Raw genomic sequence first — 9,449 nt, 5'->3', positions numbered from 1 at the left:
CTCTTCCTAATGATGGATGGCGTGACAACCTTCTTAAGAGTTTGAGTCCGTTTTTCTTTTTGTTTTTAGTAGTTAGTGATAAGGGTGCCTCAAGAAAAGCTTCACTTGAGCCTAGCACAATTGTCTTTGATCTCATGGTCAAAAACAAATTGTTGTGTTTAGGATGGTGAAAGTCGTGACCTTGAGACTCTTGTGTTGACCGATAATCATCAAGTGGTTTTTCGGGGCCATTGTCTCAAATCTTATCTAAGGTCGTTTTGGGCCCCCGACTCTATGTCTCTAGCGATCCCATAGCTTGTGTGGTGAGTAATTGCATTGCAAGTCCAAGTCCCAAGCCATTGGTCTAGAACTTGCCCTGAATGTTTGTCGAAGCGAAATCCTAAATGAACTTTGTCTTGAGACATGATTATAGGCTCTCCTTGATCCAAATGATAGCTTGAACACTTCCATAACCTACCAATGATAAGATCCCTAGTCAACCCTTTTGAGCCTTAGATCTTTTTCCTTCAAGAACCATGATACAAGCCTTTACCCATTCTAAAAGATACCCTCTCTTGGCACCCGATCTTTCCTTTAGCATATGGAAAAAGTATAATTTTGGGGGGAGAGATGAGGATTGCAACAAAGTGGTAAAAAGGTACAAACATGAAGAAAAGGAAAGGCAATGAAAAAGAAAGAAAAGCAAAAAGACAAAAAGAATGTTCAATGTGTAAGAGAATAAAAAGGGATTCAAGAAAAAGCAAAGAATGAAAGGTGTGGAAAGTTGAGAAAGGAGAAAAGAATTGAAATGAACAAAAAAGATTGACAGTGTATCTCTCTAACCCCTTAGAAAGAAGTGAAAAGACTCAAAAAGTCAAGTGAATGTGTGCCAAAATGAAACAAAAGAAGTGCTTAAGGGAAGATGGAAGCTACTTAGACCAAACATTGCTTACCCAGAACCAAAAGCCTTCACTATGTATCCACAAAAGCCCTATATGATCTCTAGTTGAATGAAACTTATATTAGTGGTAACTCACATAAGGGGCAAGCATATGGTACTTAGAGCCGGACTTGTGACTTTTTCTTGAGAGAGATGAGTGATTTCCCATTAACCTCGTTCTGAGTGCTACTATTCTAAATGTGAGGTTTGCTTAGAGAAAGCTGAGCATGTGTGAGTTTGGGTTCCACAATGACCAAAGTAATAGAAAAGAGTTCTTTGATGTGTTGAGTCAACTCTTGATGCTCATGTGTCGCACTTAATCCATGGTGTTTAAAAGGGTAAATGTTGTTAATGGTTCATTTGTATTGAGGGCAATTGTTAGCCCCAATTGATGCTAGATGAGGTCACTTTAGGATAGCTAAATTTTCTTGGATGTTCTCTTAAGGGGTGAGTCTTATTTTGCTTGCTTGAGGACAAGCAAAAGCTTAAGTTTGAGGGAGTTGATAACTAGGGATTTTGATATATTTTATACTTCTTCTTGCTTAAGTTTTGATTAAAAATGTGTAAAAATAGTCCCAAAGGCTCACAAGTTGTGCTTGATTGCATGTATCAACAAGGTGACAAGATGTCAAAGATCAGCTCAAAAAGGAGTGAAACTTGCACAAGTACCAAGACAAAACAAAGCTCAAGCAAAACAAGGCCAGTGTGGCCACACACCATTCTGTGCGGTCCTCAGAAGTGATGTTCAGAGAGTGTGCATTTCCAGGCCAACATGCATTGCGACCGCATGGGATTTTGTGCGGTCCGCATTGAGTTCACCGCGGCCGCACTCGATTAAATGCGGTCCGCAAAGCCAGAGTTCAGAGAAGTGCTAGTTCCAAGTCTAAAGTCCAATGCGGTTCGCGCTCCATTTCATGCAGACCGCACCAGAAGCCACCGCGGCCGCACTCGATTCTGTGCGGTCCGCATTGCCCGAGTTCAGAGAGCTAGAGTTTTAAGTTAAGAGCCTTAGTGCGGCCGCACGTGATTTTGTGCGGTCCGCACTAGCCCCACCGGTGTATTTTTATCCAGATTTTTCAGCTTAGTAAAAATAGTTTCTTTTCCCATTTTTAGGTTATCAGATAGTTTTGTACACTGGCTGTGCTCGTAACTTCGAATATTTTAGCTATTTTGAGTAATTTTAGCTTCATTTCAACATTGAATCTTCAAGTTTAATTTAGCAATTAATTAATATGAGTTTTTCTTCATCTATTTCTTTGTTTTCTTCTCTAATTATGAGTAGCTAGACCCATAAGCTAGGGTTGTGGCTCAACCCTAGTGTGGGTAATTGATGGGTCTTGTGTTTTGATGCTTGATTGTCTATGGGTGTTTGATATTTGGACTAATTTCATGTTTAATTGCTGAATTAGTGGTTACAAACACTAGTTTGTGTTTAGTTGACTTTGACTTTTCTTGAAAAAGAGAGCCTAAGTCTCTGAAATTGGTCCAACAAGGAATTGGGGCATACTCAAGAGATTGATAGCCCCAATTAAAGGGTTCAATCTAGAGATAGTAATACCCGACTTGAACCTTGATAGCTTGTGCAAATTTGCATACCCAATTGGTCTTGAGAAAGTCAATCCGAGAAAAATCACTCAAATTATCGAGAGGTGTAGAGTGAGTAGAATCGTGCAATGGTTATATCGTAATCCCCAAATGTGACAATCATGTCTTATACCCAAGTACCTGTCAATTGACCACCTAGGCGAAAGTCACTACCCTAGTGCCTTTTACCCATTTGAACAACTCGCAATAGTTTAACCTTAGATTATTTTAGTTTAATTGAGCATTATAGATATATAAAATTAGAAGTAAATCAAAACCCAAAATGTTTAGAAGTGCAATTAAGAGCAAATACACAACTCCACTTTAGATAGACACCCGACTCAATATCTAGCTCTCTGTGGAAATCGATCCCGACCTTAATCGGGTAAAAGCTGCTTCGACCTCTCTCACTACTCAATAGTAGTGCAGGGTTGGCCTCGATCAGTTATGTCGACCGAAAGGTTCGATATTTGGCATTCATGGTCGGTGAGCGGGTATTTCTTCGGGTGTCGCCTATGAAAAGCGTGATGAGATTTGGGAAGAAGGGCAAGCTTAGCCCTGAGTTCATTGGCCCGTTTGAGATTCTTGATCGAGTGGGAGAGGTGGCTTACAGACTTGTGTTGCTGTCGAGCTTGTCAGGCGTGCATCCAGTGTTTCATATGTCCATGTTTCGGAAGTACCACGACGATCCATCCCACATGTTAAATTTCAGCACTATCCAGTTGGACAAGGACTTGTCCTATGAGGAGGAGCTGGTAGCTATTCTACACCAGCAGGTTCGTCAGTTGAGATCGAAGAGTTTCCCTTCTGTTCGTGTTTAGTGGAGAGGTCAGCCTGCTGAGGCATCGACCTGGGAGTCCGAGTCCGATATGCGGAGTCGTTATCCCCATCTTTTCCCCGACTCAGGTACTTCCTTCTTATGTTTGTTCGAGGACGAACGGTTGTTTTAGAGGTGGAGGATGTGATGACCCAAAAGGTCATCACTTGTTTTAGAAACAAATTCTGTGTTCCAAGGCCTTAATATCCTTTTTACCTCACCTCGATTTGCATGTGTGGTTCGGACCTATATCCGAAAAGCCTTTTATGTGAAAGTATGAGAAATAGAAATTTCTAGAACTAAAATCTGATTATGGTTGACTTTGGTCAACATTTTGAGCAAATAGACCCGGATCTATGTTCCGACGATCTCGGGAGATCCGTAGTAAAATATGGGACTTGGAAGTATGCCCGGAAATGAATTCCGAGGTCCCAAGCCTTAGAAATCAATTTTTGAAAGAAATTATTTTGCTGAATTATTTATGAAATAAAGAAAAGAATTAATGTTTGAAACCATTGGTATCAGGCCCAAATTTTGGTTCCGGAGCCCGGTACAAACTTGTTATAGTATTTAAATGATAACTGTGAAATTTTGTGAAAAATGGAGTTTATTTGACATGATTTGGACTTCCGGTTGAAGAGTTATGAACTTTAAGTGTTCTTGGTGAAAATGATAAGTTTTGAGGTTTAATTCATGGTTTTACATGTTGTTTTCATGATTTGATTGCACGAGCAAATCCATATGATATTTTTAGGTTGGTGTGTATGTTTGGTTTGGAGCCCCGAGGGCTCAGGTGAGTTTTGGATAGGCCGCGTAGTGGAATTGAACTTAGGAAGTTGTAGGTTTTTAGCTGGTAGGTTGCAGGCCTGCAGGCTTCGCATTTGTGAAGCCTAGCTCGCAAATGCGAGAGAAGGCCTGGGCAGGGCTGGTCGCAAATGTGATCCTTTCTTCGCAAATGCAAAGTGGCCCAGCAATTTCCCTTTGTCGCAAATGTGACTCCCCCATCGCAACTACGAGTTCGCAATTGCGAAATGTTGTCGCAAATGAGAGAATAACAAACTTCAGTTGCGACATCTGCGACCTACAAATTTATAACTTAACCGAAAATTTTTCATTTTTCAAACCCTTTCCAAACCAAAACACTTTTGGGCGATTTTTCAAAGACAAATACTCTTGCAAATCGATTGTAAGTCATTTCTAACTTGTTTTTATTAATATTTAACATATTTTTTCATGATTTGAACTCAAAATCAAAGGTTTTCATGGGGGAAATTGGGTGTTTTGGTAGAACCTAGGTTTTTCAAATTTTGGGGATTTTGACCTCGATTTGAGGTCCGATTTCAAAACAAATTATATATTTGGGGGAATGGGTAATCGGGTTTTGGTTCGAACATCGGGTTTTGACCATGTGGGCCCGGGGGCAATACCTATTTTCATGCATTGTAATTGATTCATTTAGCATTTATTGGTATAGTTAAGTAACTTGTGGCTAGATACGAGCGAATTGGTGGTGGAATCAAGAGGTAAAGCGATAGTTGAGACTTGAATTGTGTTCTTGGCATCGAGGTAAGTGTTTTGTCTAACTTTAACTTGAGGGATTAGGAGTCATGTCTTATTTGCTATGTGTTAATTGTTGAGTACGACGTATAGGCATTGTGAAGAGTATCTATACATTGGTGTCAAGCATGCCCGCGAGTCTTATACTATGATTAATGTGACTCTGTTTCGTATTGTTCATGTTTTATATGATGATTTCTATTGTTGAACAAGACTTGTGGAAGTATTATGGGTAATTGATCATTGTAGAGCATTGGCTCAAGCTGAGATATGAATTGTGAAAGTATAATTGGCAATTGAACATTATAAAGTATTGGCTCAAGTTGTGAAGTGAGTTATGAAGTAAAAGTAGAAAAGAGAATAGAATTATTAAATTGTCTCCCTTGCCGGGATGTTGTTGCTTTTAATGCTATCTCCCTTGTCGAGATGTTGATGCTTTTGATATTGTTCCCTTGCCGGGATTTGATTGTTGAACGATTGTTCCCTTGCCGGGATTTTATTGTAATTTTATTTACTTCTTTGCCCTATTGCTTGTGTTTGTTGTTTGGGTGAGGAAGAGTGTTAAAGCATGAAGGGTGATGCCGTGTATTGTTTTAGTGAGAGAGTGTTAAAGCAAGAAGGGTGATGCCGTGTATGATTTTGTGAGGAAGAGTGTAAAATCACAAAGGGTGATGCAGTGCCGCACGATGTACAGTTCCGTACCGATTATATTAATTTTGTGGTGAGGACGAGAGTAAAAGCACGAAGGGTGATGTCGTGCAGTTTATATTGATTTTATGGTGAGGAAGAGAGTAAAAACACGAAGGGTGATGTCGTGTAGTTCATATTAATTCTTATGGTGAGGACGAGAGTAAAAGCACGAAGGGTGATGTCGTGCACTTGTTTGATTCCTGATTCTTGTTGATAATTGAGACATGGTGTTCCTCGTATTTACTTGTTGTCTTTCTATTTTAAATGATGTTTCCCCGCAGCATGTTTCCCCCTCCCATTCCTAATTATACATCCCTGCTTTTATTTCCGTCGTATATAATTTAACTGCATAGGTTTACTTGGTAGTCTGGTCTTAGCCTTGTCACTACTTCGCCGAGGTTAGGCTAGCACTTACCAACACATGGGGTCGGTTGTGTTGATACTACACTCTGCACTGTATGCAGATCCCGGCGCAACAACTTTTGGACCTTAGCTTTGGGTGGCTACCTTCAGTCCATACGGAGATCCAAGGTAGTCCTGCAGGCATCCGCAAGCCCTGGCGTCTCCCTCTATCCTTTCATCTTATTTCATTTATGTATTTCAGAAACAAAGTTGCATTTGTTTTTTGGACCTTGTTCGTAGTATTCCTAGACCGTCTGTGAAGTTGTGACACCAGTTTTGGGTAGCTTTTGTTTAAGAAATCGCTTTGGAATTATTTAAATGGATTTATTTGTTTCGTCCGCTTGTTTAAATTCCGTTGTTTATAAACTATTGGTTCCTAATTAATTAAGGATTAAAAATGGGAAAAAGTAAATTATTCAAACGGTTGGTTGGCCTAGCTTTCACTAGTAGGTGCCATCACGACTTCCGAGGGTGGGAAATCTGGGTCGTGACAGCTAGGCACTTACCAGCACATGGGGTCGGTTGTGCTGATACTATACTCTGCACTGTATGTAGATCCCGGTGCTGCAGCTTTTGGACCATAGTGAGATTGCTGCTTCAGTCCATCAGGCGACCCGAGGTAGTCTTGCAGGCGTCCGCAGGCCTTGGTGTCTCCTTCTATATTTCTATACTGTTTCTTCTATGTATTTCTGAAACAACTTATATTTATCTTTCGGACCCTTATTTCTAGTACTCTTAGATAGTCCGTGACATTGTGACACCAGTTCTGGGTAGTTTTTATTTTATGGATTTGTATCGGTAACATTAAATTGTTACATTTCGTTCTTTCGCTTATTTAATTCCCCTGTTTATATAATGCTAACTCACAACTGTTAGAGGATTAAAAATGGAAAAGGTAAAATAATTATAATGATTGGCTTACCTAGCTTTCACTAGTAGGTGCCATCACGAGTCCCGAAGGTAAAAAATTCGAATTGTGATAGAATTGGTCTTCCTTCGCCGGAGTAGACAGTAGATTTTGGTCGATTTTTTATTCTAGATTAAAGCTTAAATGACGCGTGGGTTCTTAGAGAGAGAGATAGAAGATTTTATAGGAGTGCCTCTTTAAAATATAAAGTATAAATTAGTAGTAGTTAAAATGCTTGCGGGGTCCTACATTTTCTTTTTTAATAAATATGTTGGAGGGAAAGAAAGGAGGGAAAAATGAACCGCCCAATACACTTATTTTACCAAACCGTTCCCACAAATAATTCTATTGTATCGCCTTTAGAAACCGTCTCAATAGTTGTACTTATGGTGATGGTTATTATACTATTGGAACGGTTTTGCTTCTAAAGTGTCCCAAAAGCCTTTTGTCTCTACTGGGATGATAAAAACCGTTCCAAAATATGATATATTATAACAGTTACATAACCGTTGCAGAATAACCGTTCAATAGGTTCATTTTCTAGTAGTGTGTCAAAAATAGTAGACGTTAGACAAAGCAATTTGCAATTGCAAATTGCAATAACCAATCGTTTTGATTGGTGGAAGATTGGGCGCTCAACACCATAAAATGAGAGTTTCAACTCTCATTTCTACAGACCAATCTCAGAGAGAAATATATCTGAGAGCATATAAAGCAGTGTGAGGTGTTCATATGCGGTGTAATCTGTGAGGAAAAATTGAGAGTGTGAAAGATATTGTAGTCAGGTAGGAATCTCAAAAGAGGGTTATTTCTTTTGAGTGTATAGTGGTTCCTGGAGTATTTACTCAGGACTATGAAGTGTAAAATTCCTCATTATAGTGGATTACTTTGCTCCTCTCGGACCCGTGATTTTTTCCTTATTCAGAAAATTTTTCCACGTTAAAATTTTTGTATCCTTGCTGTTCTTTCCGCATCTCGGCACTATGTTATTATTCCGCTGTTATTACCGTAAATATTATTCTTGTGGAGAGTTTATCCCAACACTTAATAGTCACATAAATGTAATGACATGTTCAAATCATAAGTCCCAAATATTTTTTTTATACTTCGTAATTAGTCATATACCACTGCATAAAATGATACAATACTTCTCTATTGGTATTTTTATATGATATGGATCAAAATGTGAGAATGCGTGTCAGCATATACGGTGGTATTTTAAATTTATATTATATAGGAGAGCAAGTTTTTCGACATGTCTGTTTCACGTCAATAGATTTCAGATTGAGGGTATATTAAACTTTTAAATTATCTACTTTTACATGTCTTTTATTGTAGAGCTGGAACAGCCACGTAGTTGACCACATTTCTATTTCTCTTTGTATCTTTGCTTCTTTGGTCGTTCTTCAATTTCCTCTGCTCTTTAAGATTCAGAAACTGGTAAACCACTACTAATTTCGATTGGATCTTCCCCCTCATCGTCTTTCCCTTTCGTTCTCCTCTAGATCATTTTGATAAAGAGGGAACCAAGTCCAGGTGGCAACCAAGAGGAAAAAGGACAAATATTTTCTCTATCTTTTCCCTCATTTCTTAAGTTATTCTCATTTCGGAATTAGGAAAAATGCTGAATTTTTTATCGTTGTGCTTTCATGCTTTGATTCCGTTTCCTTGTTGTTCTTATGTTTTCTTTTACAATTTCTTCTATTTTTATTGAATTTGTTTCTTCTCTATATTTCACCTACTGCTCATACCCACAATTTTGTTTCATCATCCTAAATTTTTTGTTTGTTGGAGTACTTTCTGAAGTATAATATGCATGTTGTTTCCTTTTTCCCTATTTCTTACGATGAAGTTAATTTTGAAAAAATACATTCTTTTGGGATATTTTTCATATATGTACCTAAAGGTGTTTAACGGGCCGGGTTGACCCGTAACTAGACCGGCCCAGATCGATTAAAACCGGAACCGGATCGGCCCGGTACATAGGGGGCCGGGTGGGGCTGGGTAGGAGGGGTAGAAGGGGTTGGTCCGTTTAAATTTTGGTAACGGTTAACCGGACCAATCAAACCCGGTCCACGTGAACAGTACCGTGTACCGGTTAAACCGGCCCGGTACAACCTTTTCTTTTTTGTTTTGTTTTTTAATTTTTTGAATTAAGTGAGGCCCACTAACCGTTGGCAACGGTCAGACCTGGCAGGGATCCGTTGCCCAACGGGTTAATTGCATTAATAACCTTTTTTTTTCTTTAAAATTTAACCTTTTTTCAATTTACAAAATTAACCTTCTCTAAAACTATAAATACACCCCCTCTTCTTCATTTCTTCACTCAACTCTCATTTCTCAATCTCTCATTCTCCAATTTTCAAGATTTAAAGTTTCAATCTCAAATTCTCAATTCTCAATTCTCAAATCTCAATTCAATTTAAATCATGTCTCGTACTTCTAGAGTGCGCTCATATGTTTGGCAACACTTTGAGGTGGTAGAAGAAAATGAAGAAGGTCAGAAAGTAAAGTGCAAGAACTGTGGTCAAGTCTTAAATTTTCGTTCAGAGTCTGGCACAGGCAGTTTAAGG

This window comes from Nicotiana sylvestris, chromosome 5, assembly GCF_000393655.2.
Source record: "Nicotiana sylvestris chromosome 5, ASM39365v2, whole genome shotgun sequence".
NCBI lineage: Eukaryota > Viridiplantae > Streptophyta > Magnoliopsida > Solanales > Solanaceae > Nicotiana > Nicotiana sylvestris.
Note: the sequence above shows the minus strand (reverse complement) of the source record.